Genomic DNA, 16,176 nt, shown 5'->3' with positions numbered 1-16,176 from the left:
CAGCCTTGAAGACAGACAGCGAATGAGATCCTCGTCGTTCATTAAAGTGTGAAGCTAATCAACAGACTGATCCATTTGGATTGGTGTTTGGTTGTCCACAAGGCATTTGAGGAGTGCACCGTTCCCGGCAATGCTGCAATACCGGGTCAATGCGTGGAGTGAACGGAGCAAGCCCCTTTTTCATCTCCCGATGCTAAAAATCTGCTTAATACGTTATCCTCATATAGAGGACATATCAGATATTAAACTGATAAGAACAGATACTACACTTGATCTTAGCCAAAAGGCCGAGAAGCGATGAGCCCCAACTGTTTGCTTCCTGAGTCACCCTCCTGACACGTTTCACCCTTGTCATGGTGCAGTTCTTTCCAAGGGACATAGCAGTGGCTGCTGCTTTGGCACACCCAGCCGAGCACTCCATGGTCAAGCACCGTGGTCTAGTTAAGGACAGCTTTCTTTCTTTTCACAAGTGTACAAGGCTCAGCCAAACGGCAAAGCCTGCTAAAAATAGGTTGAATTCATTGGTGTTCCTCTCCACGGAAGTCTTTAGTAAAAGGCGAAAGACTTGTGCGTTATGAAGAGAAACCAAAGTAAGTACAGCAACATTGTCAAGAACAGCCGAAGTCCCTAGTTGTCCAAGTCAAAACGCTCATGGTAAGCCTGAGTTCACGTGACCTGTTCCAAATCTGAAGCCACACCCATTCCCATACCCCTGCCCACATCTGAAAGGGGGCAATATTCTCCATAGTACTATTTCCTCCCCTCCAATCAAAAGTACAAACCACTTGATATTCTTTTCAACAAAACAATCAGGGGAGAGCGCGAACGCAGTCCCCCACTACCAGAAATTATGCAGTCGAGATTCCCACATTTGGGGAATTCGCAGTGGTCAGAACAACCGGAGTGCAATGGCTGGGCCTCGCCCTGGGTGAACCACCTTCTTGATCATGGTATCTCCCCTGCCAGGTAAGTATGAGTTGGAAGAGACAGAGACAGGGGCGGCATTCCCAGATGCAGTACTCCGGATGACGGTTCCCAGATGGCATAATCCCAGAGTGCATTCCTTTAGCATTAAGCTTAGGCTGGGAGCACAGCGATGTTCCACGAGGGGCGTCAGTAAGGAATAAACAAGGCCTTTGTTTGACACAAGCCCCAGCCTTGAAGACAGACAGCGAATGAGATCCTCGTCGTTCATTAAAGTGTGAAGCTAATCAACAGACTGATCCATTTGGATTGGTGTTTGGTTGTCCACAAGGCATTTGAGGAGTGCACCGTTCCCGGCAATGCTGCAATACCGGGTCAATGCGTGGAGTGAACAGAGCAAGCCCCTTTTTCATCTCCCGATGCTAAAAATCTGCTTAATACGTTATCCTCATATAGAGGACATATCAGATATTAAACTGATTAGAACAGATACTACACTTGATCTTAGCCAAAAGGCCGAGAAGCGATGAGCCCCAACTGTTTGCTTCCTGAGTCACCCTCCTGACACGTTTCACCCTTGTCATGGTGCAGTTCTTTCCAAGGGACATAGCAGTGGCTGCTGCTTTGGCACACCCAGCCGAGCACTCCATGGTCAAGCACCGTGGTCTACTTAAGGACAGCTTTCTTTCTTTTCACAAGTGTACAAGGCTCAGCCAAACGGCAAAGCCTGCTAAAAATAGGTTGAATTCATTGGTGTTCCTCTCCACGGAAGTCTTTAGTAAAAGGCGAAAGACTTGTGCGTTATGAAGAGAAACCAAAGTAAGTACAGCAACATTGTCAAGAACAGCCGAAGTCCCTAGTTGTCCAAGTCAAAACGCTCATGGTAAGCCTGAGTTCACGTGACCTGTTCCAAATCTGAAGCCACACCCATTCCCATACCCCTGCCCACATCTGAAAGGGGGCAATATTCTCCATAGTACTATTTCCTCCCCTCCAATCAAAAGTACAAACCACTTGATATTCTTTTCAACAAAACAATCAGGGGAGAGCGCGAACGCAGTCCCCCACTACCAGAAATTATGCAGTCGAGATTCCCACATTTGGGGAATTCGCAGTGGTCAGAACAACCGGAGTGCAATGGCTGGGCCTCGCCTGGGTGAACCACCTTCTTTATCATGGTATCTCCCCTGCCAGGTAAGTATGAGTTGGAAGAGACAGAGACAGGGGCGGCATTCCCAGATGCAGTACTCCGGATGACGGTTCCCAGATGGCATAATCCCAGAGTGCATTCCTTTAGCATTAAGCTTAGGCTGGGAGCACAGCGATGTTCCACGAGGGGCGTCAGTAAGGAATAAACAAGGCCTTTGTTTGACACAAGCCCCAGCCTTGAAGACAGACAGCGAATGAGATCCTCGTCGTTCATTAAAGTGTGAAGCTAATCAACAGACTGATCCATTTGGATTGGTGTTTGGTTGTCCACAAGGCATTTGAGGAGTGCACCGTTCCCGGCAATGCTGCAATACCGGGTCAATGCGTGGAGTGAACAGAGCAAGCCCCTTTTTCATCTCCCGATGCTAAAAATCTGCTTAATACGTTATCCTCATATAGAGGACATATCAGATATTAAACTGATTAGAACAGATACTACACTTGATCTTAGCCAAAAGGCCGAGAAGCGATGAGCCCCAACTGTTTGCTTCCTGAGTCACCCTCCTGACACGTTTCACCCTTGTCATGGTGCAGTTCTTTCCAAGGGACATAGCAGTGGCTGCTGCTTTGGCACACCCAGCCGAGCACTCCATGGTCAAGCACCGTGGTCTAGTTAAGGACAGCTTTCTTTCTTTTCACAAGTGTACAAGGCTCAGCCAAACGGCAAAGCCTGCTAAAAATAGGTTGAATTCATTGGTGTTCCTCTCCACGAAAGTCTTTAGTAAAAGGCGAAAGACTTGTGCGTTATGAAGAGAAACCAAAGTAAGTACAGCAACATTGTCAAGAACAGCCGAAGTCCCTAGTTGTCCAAGTCAAAACGCTCATGGTAAGCCTGAGTTCACGTGACCTGTTCCAAATCTGAAGCCACACCCATTCCCATACCCCTGCCCACATCTGAAAGGGGGCAATATTCTCCATAGTACCATTTCCTCCCCTCCAATCAAAAGTACAAACCACTTGATATTCTTTTCAACAAAACAATCAGGGGAGAGCGCGAACGCAGTCCCCCACTACCAGAAATTATGCAGTCGAGATTCCCACATTTGGGGAATTCGCAGTGGTCAGAACAACCGGAGTGCAATGGCTGGGCCTCGCCTGGGTGAACCACCTTCTTGATCATGGTATCTCCCCTGCCAGGTAAGTATGAGTTGGAAGAGACAGAGACAGGGGCGGCATTCCCAGATGCAGTACTCCGGATGACGGTTCCCAGATGGCATAATCCCAGAGTGCATTCCTTTAGCATTAAGCTTAGGCTGGGAGCACAGCGATGTTCCACGAGGGGCGTCAGTAAGGAATAAACAAGGCCTTTGTTTGACACAAGCCCCAGCCTTGAAGACAGACAGCGAATGAGATCCTCGTCGTTCATTAAAGTGTGAAGCTAATCAACAGACTGATCCATTTGGATTGGTGTTTGGTTGTCCACAAGGCATTTGAGGAGTGCACCGTTCCCGGCAATGCTGCAATACCGGGTCAATGCGTGGAGTGAACGGAGCAAGCCCCTTTTTCATCTCCCGATGCTAAAAATCTGCTTAATACGTTATCCTCATATAGAGGACATATCAGATATTAAACTGATAAGAACAGATACTACACTTGATCTTAGCCAAAAGGCCGAGAAGCGATGAGCCCCAACTGTTTGCTTCCTGAGTCACCCTCCTGACACGTTTCACCCTTGTCATGGTGCAGTTCTTTCCAAGGGACATAGCAGTGGCTGCTGCTTTGGCACACCCAGCCGAGCACTCCATGGTCAAGCACCGTGGTCTAGTTAAGGACAGCTTTCTTTCTTTTCACAAGTGTACAAGGCTCAGCCAAACGGCAAAGCCTGCTAAAAATAGGTTGAATTCATTGGTGTTCCTCTCCACGGAAGTCTTTAGTAAAAGGCGAAAGACTTGTGCGTTATGAAGAGAAACCAAAGTAAGTACAGCAACATTGTCAAGAACAGCCGAAGTCCCTAGTTGTCCAAGTCAAAACGCTCATGGTAAGCCTGAGTTCACGTGACCTGTTCCAAATCTGAAGCCACACCCATTCCCATACCCCTGCCCACATCTGAAAGGGGGCAATATTCTCCATAGTACTATTTCCTCCCCTCCAATCAAAAGTACAAACCACTTGATATTCTTTTCAACAAAACAATCAGGGGAGAGCGCGAACGCAGTCCCCCACTACCAGAAATTATGCAGTCGAGATTCCCACATTTGGGGAATTCGCAGTGGTCAGAACAACCGGAGTGCAATGGCTGGGCCTCGCCTGGGTGAACCACCTTCTTTATCATGGTATCTCCCCTGCCAGGTAAGTATGAGTTGGAAGAGACAGAGACAGGGGCGGCATTCCCAGATGCAGTACTCCGGATGACGGTTCCCAGATGGCATAATCCCAGAGTGCATTCCTTTAGCATTAAGCTTAGGCTGGGAGCACAGCGATGTTCCACGAGGGGCGTCAGTAAGGAATAAACAAGGCCTTTGTTTGACACAAGCCCCAGCCTTGAAGACAGACAGCGAATGAGATCCTCGTCGTTCATTAAAGTGTGAAGCTAATCAACAGACTGATCCATTTGGATTGGTGTTTGGTTGTCCACAAGGCATTTGAGGAGTGCACCGTTCCCGGCAATGCTGCAATACCGGGTCAATGCGTGGAGTGAACGGAGCAAGCCCCTTTTTCATCTCCCGATGCTAAAAATCTGCTTAATACGTTATCCTCATATAGAGGACATATCAGATATTAAACTGATAAGAACAGATACTACACTTGATCTTAGCCAAAAGGCCGAGAAGCGATGAGCCCCAACTGTTTGCTTCCTGAGTCACCCTCCTGACACGTTTCACCCTTGTCATGGTGCAGTTCTTTCCAAGGGACATAGCAGTGGCTGCTGCTTTGGCACACCCAGCCGAGCACTCCATGGTCAAGCACCGTGGTCTAGTTAAGGACAGCTTTCTTTCTTTTCACAAGTGTACAAGGCTCAGCCAAACGGCAAAGCCTGCTAAAAATAGGTTGAATTCATTGGTGTTCCTCTCCACGGAAGTCTTTAGTAAAAGGCGAAAGACTTGTGCGTTATGAAGAGAAACCAAAGTAAGTACAGCAACATTGTCAAGAACAGCCGAAGTCCCTAGTTGTCCAAGTCAAAACGCTCATGGTAAGCCTGAGTTCACGTGACCTGTTCCAAATCTGAAGCCACACCCATTCCCATACCCCTGCCCACATCTGAAAGGGGGCAATATTCTCCATAGTACCATTTCCTCCCCTCCAATCAAAAGTACAAACCACTTGATATTCTTTTCAACAAAACAATCAGGGGAGAGCGCGAACGCAGTCCCCCACTACCAGAAATTATGCAGTCGAGATTCCCACATTTGGGGAATTCGCAGTGGTCAGAACAACCGGAGTGCAATGGCTGGGCCTCGCCTGGGTGAACCACCTTCTTGATCATGGTATCTCCCCTGCCAGGTAAGTATGAGTTGGAAGAGACAGAGACAGGGGCGGCATTCCCAGATGCAGTACTCCGGATGACGGTTCCCAGATGGCATAATCCCAGAGTGCATTCCTTTAGCATTAAGCTTAGGCTGGGAGCACAGCGATGTTCCACGAGGGGCGTCAGTAAGGAATAAACAAGGCCTTTGTTTGACACAAGCCCCAGCCTTGAAGACAGACAGCGAATGAGATCCTCGTCGTTCATTAAAGTGTGAAGCTAATCAACAGACTGATCCATTTGGATTGGTGTTTGGTTGTCCACAAGGCATTTGAGGAGTGCACCGTTCCCGGCAATGCTGCAATACCGGGTCAATGCGTGGAGTGAACGGAGCAAGCCCCTTTTTCATCTCCCGATGCTAAAAATCTGCTTAATACGTTATCCTCATATAGAGGACATATCAGATATTAAACTGATAAGAACAGATACTACACTTGATCTTAGCCAAAAGGCCGAGAAGCGATGAGCCCCAACTGTTTGCTTCCTGAGTCACCCTCCTGACACGTTTCACCCTTGTCATGGTGCAGTTCTTTCCAAGGGACATAGCAGTGGCTGCTGCTTTGGCACACCCAGCCGAGCACTCCATGGTCAAGCACCGTGGTCTAGTTAAGGACAGCTTTCTTTCTTTTCACAAGTGTACAAGGCTCAGCCAAACGGCAAAGCCTGCTAAAAATAGGTTGAATTCATTGGTGTTCCTCTCCACGGAAGTCTTTAGTAAAAGGCGAAAGACTTGTGCGTTATGAAGAGAAACCAAAGTAAGTACAGCAACATTGTCAAGAACAGCCGAAGTCCCTAGTTGTCCAAGTCAAAACGCTCATGGTAAGCCTGAGTTCACGTGACCTGTTCCAAATCTGAAGCCACACCCATTCCCATACCCCTGCCCACATCTGAAAGGGGGCAATATTCTCCATAGTACTATTTCCTCCCCTCCAATCAAAAGTACAAACCACTTGATATTCTTTTCAACAAAACAATCAGGGGAGAGCGCGAACGCAGTCCCCCACTACCAGAAATTATGCAGTCGAGATTCCCACATTTGGGGAATTCGCAGTGGTCAGAACAACCGGAGTGCAATGGCTGGGCCTCGCCCTGGGTGAACCACCTTCTTGATCATGGTATCTCCCCTGCCAGGTAAGTATGAGTTGGAAGAGACAGAGACAGGGGCGGCATTCCCAGATGCAGTACTCCGGATGACGGTTCCCAGATGGCATAATCCCAGAGTGCATTCCTTTAGCATTAAGCTTAGGCTGGGAGCACAGCGATGTTCCACGAGGGGCGTCAGTAAGGAATAAACAAGGCCTTTGTTTGACACAAGCCCCAGCCTTGAAGACAGACAGCGAATGAGATCCTCGTCGTTCATTAAAGTGTGAAGCTAATCAACAGACTGATCCATTTGGATTGGTGTTTGGTTGTCCACAAGGCATTTGAGGAGTGCACCGTTCCCGGCAATGCTGCAATACCGGGTCAATGCGTGGAGTGAACAGAGCAAGCCCCTTTTTCATCTCCCGATGCTAAAAATCTGCTTAATACGTTATCCTCATATAGAGGACATATCAGATATTAAACTGATTAGAACAGATACTACACTTGATCTTAGCCAAAAGGCCGAGAAGCGATGAGCCCCAACTGTTTGCTTCCTGAGTCACCCTCCTGACACGTTTCACCCTTGTCATGGTGCAGTTCTTTCCAAGGGACATAGCAGTGGCTGCTGCTTTGGCACACCCAGCCGAGCACTCCATGGTCAAGCACCGTGGTCTAGTTAAGGACAGCTTTCTTTCTTTTCACAAGTGTACAAGGCTCAGCCAAACGGCAAAGCCTGCTAAAAATAGGTTGAATTCATTGGTGTTCCTCTCCACGGAAGTCTTTAGTAAAAGGCGAAAGACTTGTGCGTTATGAAGAGAAACCAAAGTAAGTACAGCAACATTGTCAAGAACAGCCGAAGTCCCTAGTTGTCCAAGTCAAAACGCTCATGGTAAGCCTGAGTTCACGTGACCTGTTCCAAATCTGAAGCCACACCCATTCCCATACCCCTGCCCACATCTGAAAGGGGGCAATATTCTCCATAGTACTATTTCCTCCCCTCCAATCAAAAGTACAAACCACTTGATATTCTTTTCAACAAAACAATCAGGGGAGAGCGCGAACGCAGTCCCCCACTACCAGAAATTATGCAGTCGAGATTCCCACATTTGGGGAATTCGCAGTGGTCAGAACAACCGGAGTGCAATGGCTGGGCCTCGCCTGGGTGAACCACCTTCTTTATCATGGTATCTCCCCTGCCAGGTAAGTATGAGTTGGAAGAGACAGAGACAGGGGCGGCATTCCCAGATGCAGTACTCCGGATGACAGTTCCCAGATGGCATAATCCCAGAGTGCATTCCTTTAGCATTAAGCTTAGGCTGGGAGCACAGCGATGTTCCACGAGGGGCGTCAGTAAGGAATAAACAAGGCCTTTGTTTGACACAAGCCCCAGCCTTGAAGACAGACAGCGAATGAGATCCTCGTCGTTCATTAAAGTGTGAAGCTAATCAACAGACTGATCCATTTGGATTGGTGTTTGGTTGTCCACAAGGCATTTGAGGAGTGCACCGTTCCCGGCAATGCTGCAATACCGGGTCAATGCGTGGAGTGAACGGAGCAAGCCCCTTTTTCATCTCCCGATGCTAAAAATCTGCTTAATACGTTATCCTCATATAGAGGACATATCAGATATTAAACTGATAAGAACAGATACTACACTTGATCTTAGCCAAAAGGCCGAGAAGCGATGAGCCCCAACTGTTTGCTTCCTGAGTCACCCTCCTGACACGTTTCACCCTTGTCATGGTGCAGTTCTTTCCAAGGGACATAGCAGTGGCTGCTGCTTTGGCACACCCAGCCGAGCACTCCATGGTCAAGCACCGTGGTCTAGTTAAGGACAGCTTTCTTTCTTTTCACAAGTGTACAAGGCTCAGCCAAACGGCAAAGCCTGCTAAAAATAGGTTGAATTCATTGGTGTTCCTCTCCACGGAAGTCTTTAGTAAAAGGCGAAAGACTTGTGCGTTATGAAGAGAAACCAAAGTAAGTACAGCAACATTGTCAAGAACAGCCGAAGTCCCTAGTTGTCCAAGTCAAAACGCTCATGGTAAGCCTGAGTTCACGTGACCTGTTCCAAATCTGAAGCCACACCCATTCCCATACCCCTGCCCACATCTGAAAGGGGGCAATATTCTCCATAGTACCATTTCCTCCCCTCCAATCAAAAGTACAAACCACTTGATATTCTTTTCAACAAAACAATCAGGGGAGAGCGCGAACGCAGTCCCCCACTACCAGAAATTATGCAGTCGAGATTCCCACATTTGGGGAATTCGCAGTGGTCAGAACAACCGGAGTGCAATGGCTGGGCCTCGCCTGGGTGAACCACCTTCTTGATCATGGTATCTCCCCTGCCAGGTAAGTATGAGTTGGAAGAGACAGAGACAGGGGCGGCATTCCCAGATGCAGTACTCCGGATGACGGTTCCCAGATGGCATAATCCCAGAGTGCATTCCTTTAGCATTAAGCTTAGGCTGGGAGCACAGCGATGTTCCACGAGGGGCGTCAGTAAGGAATAAACAAGGCCTTTGTTTGACACAAGCCCCAGCCTTGAAGACAGACAGCGAATGAGATCCTCGTCGTTCATTAAAGTGTGAAGCTAATCAACAGACTGATCCATTTGGATTGGTGTTTGGTTGTCCACAAGGCATTTGAGGAGTGCACCGTTCCCGGCAATGCTGCAATACCGGGTCAATGCGTGGAGTGAACGGAGCAAGCCCCTTTTTCATCTCCCGATGCTAAAAATCTGCTTAATACGTTATCCTCATATAGAGGACATATCAGATATTAAACTGATAAGAACAGATACTACACTTGATCTTAGCCAAAAGGCCGAGAAGCGATGAGCCCCAACTGTTTGCTTCCTGAGTCACCCTCCTGACACGTTTCACCCTTGTCATGGTGCAGTTCTTTCCAAGGGACATAGCAGTGGCTGCTGCTTTGGCACACCCAGCCGAGCACTCCATGGTCAAGCACCGTGGTCTAGTTAAGGACAGCTTTCTTTCTTTTCACAAGTGTACAAGGCTCAGCCAAACGGCAAAGCCTGCTAAAAATAGGTTGAATTCATTGGTGTTCCTCTCCACGGAAGTCTTTAGTAAAAGGCGAAAGACTTGTGCGTTATGAAGAGAAACCAAAGTAAGTACAGCAACATTGTCAAGAACAGCCGAAGTCCCTAGTTGTCCAAGTCAAAACGCTCATGGTAAGCCTGAGTTCACGTGACCTGTTCCAAATCTGAAGCCACACCCATTCCCATACCCCTGCCCACATCTGAAAGGGGGCAATATTCTCCATAGTACTATTTCCTCCCCTCCAATCAAAAGTACAAACCACTTGATATTCTTTTCAACAAAACAATCAGGGGAGAGCGCGAACGCAGTCCCCCACTACCAGAAATTATGCAGTCGAGATTCCCACATTTGGGGAATTCGCAGTGGTCAGAACAACCGGAGTGCAATGGCTGGGCCTCGCCTGGGTGAACCACCTTCTTTATCATGGTATCTCCCCTGCCAGGTAAGTATGAGTTGGAAGAGACAGAGACAGGGGCGGCATTCCCAGATGCAGTACTCCGGATGACGGTTCCCAGATGGCATAATCCCAGAGTGCATTCCTTTAGCATTAAGCTTAGGCTGGGAGCACAGCGATGTTCCACGAGGGGCGTCAGTAAGGAATAAACAAGGCCTTTGTTTGACACAAGCCCCAGCCTTGAAGACAGACAGCGAATGAGATCCTCGTCGTTCATTAAAGTGTGAAGCTAATCAACAGACTGATCCATTTGGATTGGTGTTTGGTTGTCCACAAGGCATTTGAGGAGTGCACCGTTCCCGGCAATGCTGCAATACCGGGTCAATGCGTGGAGTGAACGGAGCAAGCCCCTTTTTCATCTCCCGATGCTAAAAATCTGCTTAATACGTTATCCTCATATAGAGGACATATCAGATATTAAACTGATAAGAACAGATACTACACTTGATCTTAGCCAAAAGGCCGAGAAGCGATGAGCCCCAACTGTTTGCTTCCTGAGTCACCCTCCTGACACGTTTCACCCTTGTCATGGTGCAGTTCTTTCCAAGGGACATAGCAGTGGCTGCTGCTTTGGCACACCCAGCCGAGCACTCCATGGTCAAGCACCGTGGTCTAGTTAAGGACAGCTTTCTTTCTTTTCACAAGTGTACAAGGCTCAGCCAAACGGCAAAGCCTGCTAAAAATAGGTTGAATTCATTGGTGTTCCTCTCCACGGAAGTCTTTAGTAAAAGGCGAAAGACTTGTGCGTTATGAAGAGAAACCAAAGTAAGTACAGCAACATTGTCAAGAACAGCCGAAGTCCCTAGTTGTCCAAGTCAAAACGCTCATGGTAAGCCTGAGTTCACGTGACCTGTTCCAAATCTGAAGCCACACCCATTCCCATACCCCTGCCCACATCTGAAAGGGGGCAATATTCTCCATAGTACCATTTCCTCCCCTCCAATCAAAAGTACAAACCACTTGATATTCTTTTCAACAAAACAATCAGGGGAGAGCGCGAACGCAGTCCCCCACTACCAGAAATTATGCAGTCGAGATTCCCACATTTGGGGAATTCGCAGTGGTCAGAACAACCGGAGTGCAATGGCTGGGCCTCGCCTGGGTGAACCACCTTCTTGATCATGGTATCTCCCCTGCCAGGTAAGTATGAGTTGGAAGAGACAGAGACAGGGGCGGCATTCCCAGATGCAGTACTCCGGATGACGGTTCCCAGATGGCATAATCCCAGAGTGCATTCCTTTAGCATTAAGCTTAGGCTGGGAGCACAGCGATGTTCCACGAGGGGCGTCAGTAAGGAATAAACAAGGCCTTTGTTTGACACAAGCCCCAGCCTTGAAGACAGACAGCGAATGAGATCCTCGTCGTTCATTAAAGTGTGAAGCTAATCAACAGACTGATCCATTTGGATTGGTGTTTGGTTGTCCACAAGGCATTTGAGGAGTGCACCGTTCCCGGCAATGCTGCAATACCGGGTCAATGCGTGGAGTGAACGGAGCAAGCCCCTTTTTCATCTCCCGATGCTAAAAATCTGCTTAATACGTTATCCTCATATAGAGGACATATCAGATATTAAACTGATAAGAACAGATACTACACTTGATCTTAGCCAAAAGGCCGAGAAGCGATGAGCCCCAACTGTTTGCTTCCTGAGTCACCCTCCTGACACGTTTCACCCTTGTCATGGTGCAGTTCTTTCCAAGGGACATAGCAGTGGCTGCTGCTTTGGCACACCCAGCCGAGCACTCCATGGTCAAGCACCGTGGTCTAGTTAAGGACAGCTTTCTTTCTTTTCACAAGTGTACAAGGCTCAGCCAAACGGCAAAGCCTGCTAAAAATAGGTTGAATTCATTGGTGTTCCTCTCCACGGAAGTCTTTAGTAAAAGGCGAAAGACTTGTGCGTTATGAAGAGAAACCAAAGTAAGTACAGCAACATTGTCAAGAACAGCCGAAGTCCCTAGTTGTCCAAGTCAAAACGCTCATGGTAAGCCTGAGTTCACGTGACCTGTTCCAAATCTGAAGCCACACCCATTCCCATACCCCTGCCCACATCTGAAAGGGGGCAATATTCTCCATAGTACTATTTCCTCCCCTCCAATCAAAAGTACAAACCACTTGATATTCTTTTCAACAAAACAATCAGGGGAGAGCGCGAACGCAGTCCCCCACTACCAGAAATTATGCAGTCGAGATTCCCACATTTGGGGAATTCGCAGTGGTCAGAACAACCGGAGTGCAATGGCTGGGCCTCGCCCTGGGTGAACCACCTTCTTGATCATGGTATCTCCCCTGCCAGGTAAGTATGAGTTGGAAGAGACAGAGACAGGGGCGGCATTCCCAGATGCAGTACTCCGGATGACGGTTCCCAGATGGCATAATCCCAGAGTGCATTCCTTTAGCATTAAGCTTAGGCTGGGAGCACAGCGATGTTCCACGAGGGGCGTCAGTAAGGAATAAACAAGGCCTTTGTTTGACACAAGCCCCAGCCTTGAAGACAGACAGCGAATGAGATCCTCGTCGTTCATTAAAGTGTGAAGCTAATCAACAGACTGATCCATTTGGATTGGTGTTTGGTTGTCCACAAGGCATTTGAGGAGTGCACCGTTCCCGGCAATGCTGCAATACCGGGTCAATGCGTGGAGTGAACAGAGCAAGCCCCTTTTTCATCTCCCGATGCTAAAAATCTGCTTAATACGTTATCCTCATATAGAGGACATATCAGATATTAAACTGATTAGAACAGATACTACACTTGATCTTAGCCAAAAGGCCGAGAAGCGATGAGCCCCAACTGTTTGCTTCCTGAGTCACCCTCCTGACACGTTTCACCCTTGTCATGGTGCAGTTCTTTCCAAGGGACATAGCAGTGGCTGCTGCTTTGGCACACCCAGCCGAGCACTCCATGGTCAAGCACCGTGGTCTACTTAAGGACAGCTTTCTTTCTTTTCACAAGTGTACAAGGCTCAGCCAAACGGCAAAGCCTGCTAAAAATAGGTTGAATTCATTGGTGTTCCTCTCCACGGAAGTCTTTAGTAAAAGGCGAAAGACTTGTGCGTTATGAAGAGAAACCAAAGTAAGTACAGCAACATTGTCAAGAACAGCCGAAGTCCCTAGTTGTCCAAGTCAAAACGCTCATGGTAAGCCTGAGTTCACGTGACCTGTTCCAAATCTGAAGCCACACCCATTCCCATACCCCTGCCCACATCTGAAAGGGGGCAATATTCTCCATAGTACTATTTCCTCCCCTCCAATCAAAAGTACAAACCACTTGATATTCTTTTCAACAAAACAATCAGGGGAGAGCGCGAACGCAGTCCCCCACTACCAGAAATTATGCAGTCGAGATTCCCACATTTGGGGAATTCGCAGTGGTCAGAACAACCGGAGTGCAATGGCTGGGCCTCGCCTGGGTGAACCACCTTCTTTATCATGGTATCTCCCCTGCCAGGTAAGTATGAGTTGGAAGAGACAGAGACAGGGGCGGCATTCCCAGATGCAGTACTCCGGATGACGGTTCCCAGATGGCATAATCCCAGAGTGCATTCCTTTAGCATTAAGCTTAGGCTGGGAGCACAGCGATGTTCCACGAGGGGCGTCAGTAAGGAATAAACAAGGCCTTTGTTTGACACAAGCCCCAGCCTTGAAGACAGACAGCGAATGAGATCCTCGTCGTTCATTAAAGTGTGAAGCTAATCAACAGACTGATCCATTTGGATTGGTGTTTGGTTGTCCACAAGGCATTTGAGGAGTGCACCGTTCCCGGCAATGCTGCAATACCGGGTCAATGCGTGGAGTGAACAGAGCAAGCCCCTTTTTCATCTCCCGATGCTAAAAATCTGCTTAATACGTTATCCTCATATAGAGGACATATCAGATATTAAACTGATTAGAACAGATACTACACTTGATCTTAGCCAAAAGGCCGAGAAGCGATGAGCCCCAACTGTTTGCTTCCTGAGTCACCCTCCTGACACGTTTCACCCTTGTCATGGTGCAGTTCTTTCCAAGGGACATAGCAGTGGCTGCTGCTTTGGCACACCCAGCCGAGCACTCCATGGTCAAGCACCGTGGTCTAGTTAAGGACAGCTTTCTTTCTTTTCACAAGTGTACAAGGCTCAGCCAAACGGCAAAGCCTGCTAAAAATAGGTTGAATTCATTGGTGTTCCTCTCCACGAAAGTCTTTAGTAAAAGGCGAAAGACTTGTGCGTTATGAAGAGAAACCAAAGTAAGTACAGCAACATTGTCAAGAACAGCCGAAGTCCCTAGTTGTCCAAGTCAAAACGCTCATGGTAAGCCTGAGTTCACGTGACCTGTTCCAAATCTGAAGCCACACCCATTCCCATACCCCTGCCCACATCTGAAAGGGGGCAATATTCTCCATAGTACCATTTCCTCCCCTCCAATCAAAAGTACAAACCACTTGATATTCTTTTCAACAAAACAATCAGGGGAGAGCGCGAACGCAGTCCCCCACTACCAGAAATTATGCAGTCGAGATTCCCACATTTGGGGAATTCGCAGTGGTCAGAACAACCGGAGTGCAATGGCTGGGCCTCGCCTGGGTGAACCACCTTCTTGATCATGGTATCTCCCCTGCCAGGTAAGTATGAGTTGGAAGAGACAGAGACAGGGGCGGCATTCCCAGATGCAGTACTCCGGATGACGGTTCCCAGATGGCATAATCCCAGAGTGCATTCCTTTAGCATTAAGCTTAGGCTGGGAGCACAGCGATGTTCCACGAGGGGCGTCAGTAAGGAATAAACAAGGCCTTTGTTTGACACAAGCCCCAGCCTTGAAGACAGACAGCGAATGAGATCCTCGTCGTTCATTAAAGTGTGAAGCTAATCAACAGACTGATCCATTTGGATTGGTGTTTGGTTGTCCACAAGGCATTTGAGGAGTGCACCGTTCCCGGCAATGCTGCAATACCGGGTCAATGCGTGGAGTGAACGGAGCAAGCCCCTTTTTCATCTCCCGATGCTAAAAATCTGCTTAATACGTTATCCTCATATAGAGGACATATCAGATATTAAACTGATAAGAACAGATACTACACTTGATCTTAGCCAAAAGGCCGAGAAGCGATGAGCCCCAACTGTTTGCTTCCTGAGTCACCCTCCTGACACGTTTCACCCTTGTCATGGTGCAGTTCTTTCCAAGGGACATAGCAGTGGCTGCTGCTTTGGCACACCCAGCCGAGCACTCCATGGTCAAGCACCGTGGTCTAGTTAAGGACAGCTTTCTTTCTTTTCACAAGTGTACAAGGCTCAGCCAAACGGCAAAGCCTGCTAAAAATAGGTTGAATTCATTGGTGTTCCTCTCCACGGAAGTCTTTAGTAAAAGGCGAAAGACTTGTGCGTTATGAAGAGAAACCAAAGTAAGTACAGCAACATTGTCAAGAACAGCCGAAGTCCCTAGTTGTCCAAGTCAAAACGCTCATGGTAAGCCTGAGTTCACGTGACCTGTTCCAAATCTGAAGCCACACCCATTCCCATACCCCTGCCCACATCTGAAAGGGGGCAATATTCTCCATAGTACTATTTCCTCCCCTCCAATCAAAAGTACAAACCACTTGATATTCTTTTCAACAAAACAATCAGGGGAGAGCGCGAACGCAGTCCCCCACTACCAGAAATTATGCAGTCGAGATTCCCACATTTGGGGAATTCGCAGTGGTCAGAACAACCGGAGTGCAATGGCTGGGCCTCGCCTGGGTGAACCACCTTCTTTATCATGGTATCTCCCCTGCCAGGTAAGTATGAGTTGGAAGAGACAGAGACAGGGGCGGCATTCCCAGATGCAGTACTCCGGATGACGGTTCCCAGATGGCATAATCCCAGAGTGCATTCCTTTAGCATTAAGCTTAGGCTGGGAGCACAGCGATGTTCCACGAGGGGCGTCAGTAAGGAATAAACAAGGCCTTTGTTTGACACAAGCCCCAGCCTTGAAGACAGACAGCGAATGAGATCCTCGTCGTTCATTAA

The 16,176-nt window shown here is 48.1% G+C and overlaps 42 non-coding genes across 42 annotated transcripts; all 42 read right to left on the bottom strand.

Moving 5' to 3' along the window:
• Positions 1 to 108: 108 nt before the first annotated feature.
• LOC142950455 (U2 spliceosomal RNA) lies at positions 109 to 299 on the bottom strand. Its single transcript, XR_012954355.1, has one exon. It is a non-coding gene; the product is annotated as a U2 spliceosomal RNA (small nuclear RNA).
• A 178-nt stretch (positions 300 to 477) lies between these two features.
• Positions 478 to 594, bottom strand: LOC142950520 (U5 spliceosomal RNA). The gene has a single exon (XR_012954416.1). It is a non-coding gene; the product is annotated as a U5 spliceosomal RNA (small nuclear RNA).
• A 216-nt stretch (positions 595 to 810) lies between these two features.
• Positions 811 to 974, bottom strand: LOC142950386 (U1 spliceosomal RNA). The gene has a single exon (XR_012954289.1). It is a non-coding gene; the product is annotated as a U1 spliceosomal RNA (small nuclear RNA).
• A 287-nt stretch (positions 975 to 1,261) lies between these two features.
• LOC142950482 (U2 spliceosomal RNA) lies at positions 1,262 to 1,452 on the bottom strand. The gene has a single exon (XR_012954380.1). It is a non-coding gene; the product is annotated as a U2 spliceosomal RNA (small nuclear RNA).
• A 178-nt stretch (positions 1,453 to 1,630) lies between these two features.
• Positions 1,631 to 1,747, bottom strand: LOC142950519 (U5 spliceosomal RNA). The gene has a single exon (XR_012954415.1). It is a non-coding gene; the product is annotated as a U5 spliceosomal RNA (small nuclear RNA).
• Positions 1,748 to 1,963: 216 nt separating this feature from the next.
• On the bottom strand, positions 1,964 to 2,126 carry LOC142950420 (U1 spliceosomal RNA). The gene has a single exon (XR_012954321.1). It is a non-coding gene; the product is annotated as a U1 spliceosomal RNA (small nuclear RNA).
• Positions 2,127 to 2,413: 287 nt separating this feature from the next.
• LOC142950481 (U2 spliceosomal RNA) lies at positions 2,414 to 2,604 on the bottom strand. Its single transcript, XR_012954379.1, has one exon. It is a non-coding gene; the product is annotated as a U2 spliceosomal RNA (small nuclear RNA).
• A 178-nt stretch (positions 2,605 to 2,782) lies between these two features.
• LOC142950562 (U5 spliceosomal RNA) lies at positions 2,783 to 2,899 on the bottom strand. The gene has a single exon (XR_012954455.1). It is a non-coding gene; the product is annotated as a U5 spliceosomal RNA (small nuclear RNA).
• A 216-nt stretch (positions 2,900 to 3,115) lies between these two features.
• Positions 3,116 to 3,278, bottom strand: LOC142950404 (U1 spliceosomal RNA). Its single transcript, XR_012954306.1, has one exon. It is a non-coding gene; the product is annotated as a U1 spliceosomal RNA (small nuclear RNA).
• Positions 3,279 to 3,565: 287 nt separating this feature from the next.
• LOC142950454 (U2 spliceosomal RNA) lies at positions 3,566 to 3,756 on the bottom strand. Its single transcript, XR_012954354.1, has one exon. It is a non-coding gene; the product is annotated as a U2 spliceosomal RNA (small nuclear RNA).
• Positions 3,757 to 3,934: 178 nt separating this feature from the next.
• On the bottom strand, positions 3,935 to 4,051 carry LOC142950517 (U5 spliceosomal RNA). The gene has a single exon (XR_012954413.1). It is a non-coding gene; the product is annotated as a U5 spliceosomal RNA (small nuclear RNA).
• A 216-nt stretch (positions 4,052 to 4,267) lies between these two features.
• LOC142950419 (U1 spliceosomal RNA) lies at positions 4,268 to 4,430 on the bottom strand. Its single transcript, XR_012954320.1, has one exon. It is a non-coding gene; the product is annotated as a U1 spliceosomal RNA (small nuclear RNA).
• Positions 4,431 to 4,717: 287 nt separating this feature from the next.
• On the bottom strand, positions 4,718 to 4,908 carry LOC142950453 (U2 spliceosomal RNA). The gene has a single exon (XR_012954353.1). It is a non-coding gene; the product is annotated as a U2 spliceosomal RNA (small nuclear RNA).
• A 178-nt stretch (positions 4,909 to 5,086) lies between these two features.
• LOC142950516 (U5 spliceosomal RNA) lies at positions 5,087 to 5,203 on the bottom strand. Its single transcript, XR_012954412.1, has one exon. It is a non-coding gene; the product is annotated as a U5 spliceosomal RNA (small nuclear RNA).
• Positions 5,204 to 5,419: 216 nt separating this feature from the next.
• On the bottom strand, positions 5,420 to 5,582 carry LOC142950403 (U1 spliceosomal RNA). The gene has a single exon (XR_012954305.1). It is a non-coding gene; the product is annotated as a U1 spliceosomal RNA (small nuclear RNA).
• Positions 5,583 to 5,869: 287 nt separating this feature from the next.
• On the bottom strand, positions 5,870 to 6,060 carry LOC142950451 (U2 spliceosomal RNA). Its single transcript, XR_012954352.1, has one exon. It is a non-coding gene; the product is annotated as a U2 spliceosomal RNA (small nuclear RNA).
• Positions 6,061 to 6,238: 178 nt separating this feature from the next.
• LOC142950515 (U5 spliceosomal RNA) lies at positions 6,239 to 6,355 on the bottom strand. Its single transcript, XR_012954411.1, has one exon. It is a non-coding gene; the product is annotated as a U5 spliceosomal RNA (small nuclear RNA).
• Positions 6,356 to 6,571: 216 nt separating this feature from the next.
• LOC142950385 (U1 spliceosomal RNA) lies at positions 6,572 to 6,735 on the bottom strand. The gene has a single exon (XR_012954288.1). It is a non-coding gene; the product is annotated as a U1 spliceosomal RNA (small nuclear RNA).
• A 287-nt stretch (positions 6,736 to 7,022) lies between these two features.
• Positions 7,023 to 7,213, bottom strand: LOC142950480 (U2 spliceosomal RNA). Its single transcript, XR_012954378.1, has one exon. It is a non-coding gene; the product is annotated as a U2 spliceosomal RNA (small nuclear RNA).
• Positions 7,214 to 7,391: 178 nt separating this feature from the next.
• Positions 7,392 to 7,508, bottom strand: LOC142950514 (U5 spliceosomal RNA). The gene has a single exon (XR_012954410.1). It is a non-coding gene; the product is annotated as a U5 spliceosomal RNA (small nuclear RNA).
• A 216-nt stretch (positions 7,509 to 7,724) lies between these two features.
• LOC142950418 (U1 spliceosomal RNA) lies at positions 7,725 to 7,887 on the bottom strand. Its single transcript, XR_012954319.1, has one exon. It is a non-coding gene; the product is annotated as a U1 spliceosomal RNA (small nuclear RNA).
• Positions 7,888 to 8,174: 287 nt separating this feature from the next.
• Positions 8,175 to 8,365, bottom strand: LOC142950450 (U2 spliceosomal RNA). The gene has a single exon (XR_012954351.1). It is a non-coding gene; the product is annotated as a U2 spliceosomal RNA (small nuclear RNA).
• Positions 8,366 to 8,543: 178 nt separating this feature from the next.
• LOC142950513 (U5 spliceosomal RNA) lies at positions 8,544 to 8,660 on the bottom strand. The gene has a single exon (XR_012954409.1). It is a non-coding gene; the product is annotated as a U5 spliceosomal RNA (small nuclear RNA).
• A 216-nt stretch (positions 8,661 to 8,876) lies between these two features.
• LOC142950402 (U1 spliceosomal RNA) lies at positions 8,877 to 9,039 on the bottom strand. The gene has a single exon (XR_012954304.1). It is a non-coding gene; the product is annotated as a U1 spliceosomal RNA (small nuclear RNA).
• Positions 9,040 to 9,326: 287 nt separating this feature from the next.
• On the bottom strand, positions 9,327 to 9,517 carry LOC142950449 (U2 spliceosomal RNA). Its single transcript, XR_012954350.1, has one exon. It is a non-coding gene; the product is annotated as a U2 spliceosomal RNA (small nuclear RNA).
• Positions 9,518 to 9,695: 178 nt separating this feature from the next.
• On the bottom strand, positions 9,696 to 9,812 carry LOC142950512 (U5 spliceosomal RNA). Its single transcript, XR_012954408.1, has one exon. It is a non-coding gene; the product is annotated as a U5 spliceosomal RNA (small nuclear RNA).
• Positions 9,813 to 10,028: 216 nt separating this feature from the next.
• LOC142950417 (U1 spliceosomal RNA) lies at positions 10,029 to 10,191 on the bottom strand. Its single transcript, XR_012954318.1, has one exon. It is a non-coding gene; the product is annotated as a U1 spliceosomal RNA (small nuclear RNA).
• A 287-nt stretch (positions 10,192 to 10,478) lies between these two features.
• On the bottom strand, positions 10,479 to 10,669 carry LOC142950448 (U2 spliceosomal RNA). Its single transcript, XR_012954349.1, has one exon. It is a non-coding gene; the product is annotated as a U2 spliceosomal RNA (small nuclear RNA).
• Positions 10,670 to 10,847: 178 nt separating this feature from the next.
• On the bottom strand, positions 10,848 to 10,964 carry LOC142950510 (U5 spliceosomal RNA). The gene has a single exon (XR_012954407.1). It is a non-coding gene; the product is annotated as a U5 spliceosomal RNA (small nuclear RNA).
• A 216-nt stretch (positions 10,965 to 11,180) lies between these two features.
• On the bottom strand, positions 11,181 to 11,343 carry LOC142950401 (U1 spliceosomal RNA). The gene has a single exon (XR_012954303.1). It is a non-coding gene; the product is annotated as a U1 spliceosomal RNA (small nuclear RNA).
• Positions 11,344 to 11,630: 287 nt separating this feature from the next.
• Positions 11,631 to 11,821, bottom strand: LOC142950445 (U2 spliceosomal RNA). Its single transcript, XR_012954347.1, has one exon. It is a non-coding gene; the product is annotated as a U2 spliceosomal RNA (small nuclear RNA).
• A 178-nt stretch (positions 11,822 to 11,999) lies between these two features.
• On the bottom strand, positions 12,000 to 12,116 carry LOC142950509 (U5 spliceosomal RNA). Its single transcript, XR_012954406.1, has one exon. It is a non-coding gene; the product is annotated as a U5 spliceosomal RNA (small nuclear RNA).
• A 216-nt stretch (positions 12,117 to 12,332) lies between these two features.
• LOC142950384 (U1 spliceosomal RNA) lies at positions 12,333 to 12,496 on the bottom strand. The gene has a single exon (XR_012954287.1). It is a non-coding gene; the product is annotated as a U1 spliceosomal RNA (small nuclear RNA).
• Positions 12,497 to 12,783: 287 nt separating this feature from the next.
• Positions 12,784 to 12,974, bottom strand: LOC142950478 (U2 spliceosomal RNA). The gene has a single exon (XR_012954377.1). It is a non-coding gene; the product is annotated as a U2 spliceosomal RNA (small nuclear RNA).
• Positions 12,975 to 13,152: 178 nt separating this feature from the next.
• On the bottom strand, positions 13,153 to 13,269 carry LOC142950508 (U5 spliceosomal RNA). Its single transcript, XR_012954405.1, has one exon. It is a non-coding gene; the product is annotated as a U5 spliceosomal RNA (small nuclear RNA).
• A 216-nt stretch (positions 13,270 to 13,485) lies between these two features.
• LOC142950416 (U1 spliceosomal RNA) lies at positions 13,486 to 13,648 on the bottom strand. The gene has a single exon (XR_012954317.1). It is a non-coding gene; the product is annotated as a U1 spliceosomal RNA (small nuclear RNA).
• Positions 13,649 to 13,935: 287 nt separating this feature from the next.
• On the bottom strand, positions 13,936 to 14,126 carry LOC142950477 (U2 spliceosomal RNA). The gene has a single exon (XR_012954376.1). It is a non-coding gene; the product is annotated as a U2 spliceosomal RNA (small nuclear RNA).
• A 178-nt stretch (positions 14,127 to 14,304) lies between these two features.
• Positions 14,305 to 14,421, bottom strand: LOC142950561 (U5 spliceosomal RNA). The gene has a single exon (XR_012954454.1). It is a non-coding gene; the product is annotated as a U5 spliceosomal RNA (small nuclear RNA).
• Positions 14,422 to 14,637: 216 nt separating this feature from the next.
• On the bottom strand, positions 14,638 to 14,800 carry LOC142950398 (U1 spliceosomal RNA). Its single transcript, XR_012954301.1, has one exon. It is a non-coding gene; the product is annotated as a U1 spliceosomal RNA (small nuclear RNA).
• Positions 14,801 to 15,087: 287 nt separating this feature from the next.
• On the bottom strand, positions 15,088 to 15,278 carry LOC142950444 (U2 spliceosomal RNA). The gene has a single exon (XR_012954346.1). It is a non-coding gene; the product is annotated as a U2 spliceosomal RNA (small nuclear RNA).
• A 178-nt stretch (positions 15,279 to 15,456) lies between these two features.
• Positions 15,457 to 15,573, bottom strand: LOC142950507 (U5 spliceosomal RNA). The gene has a single exon (XR_012954404.1). It is a non-coding gene; the product is annotated as a U5 spliceosomal RNA (small nuclear RNA).
• Positions 15,574 to 15,789: 216 nt separating this feature from the next.
• On the bottom strand, positions 15,790 to 15,952 carry LOC142950414 (U1 spliceosomal RNA). Its single transcript, XR_012954316.1, has one exon. It is a non-coding gene; the product is annotated as a U1 spliceosomal RNA (small nuclear RNA).
• Between the last annotated feature and the right edge of the window lie 224 nt (positions 15,953 to 16,176).

Source organism: Anarhichas minor, unplaced genomic scaffold (genome assembly GCF_050575085.1).
Source record: "Anarhichas minor isolate MPS153535 unplaced genomic scaffold, ASM5057508v1 ptg000015l, whole genome shotgun sequence".
NCBI classification, from domain to species: Eukaryota; Metazoa; Chordata; class Actinopteri; order Perciformes; family Anarhichadidae; genus Anarhichas; species Anarhichas minor.
Note: the sequence above shows the minus strand (reverse complement) of the source record. Positions and strands in the feature narration are given on the sequence as shown.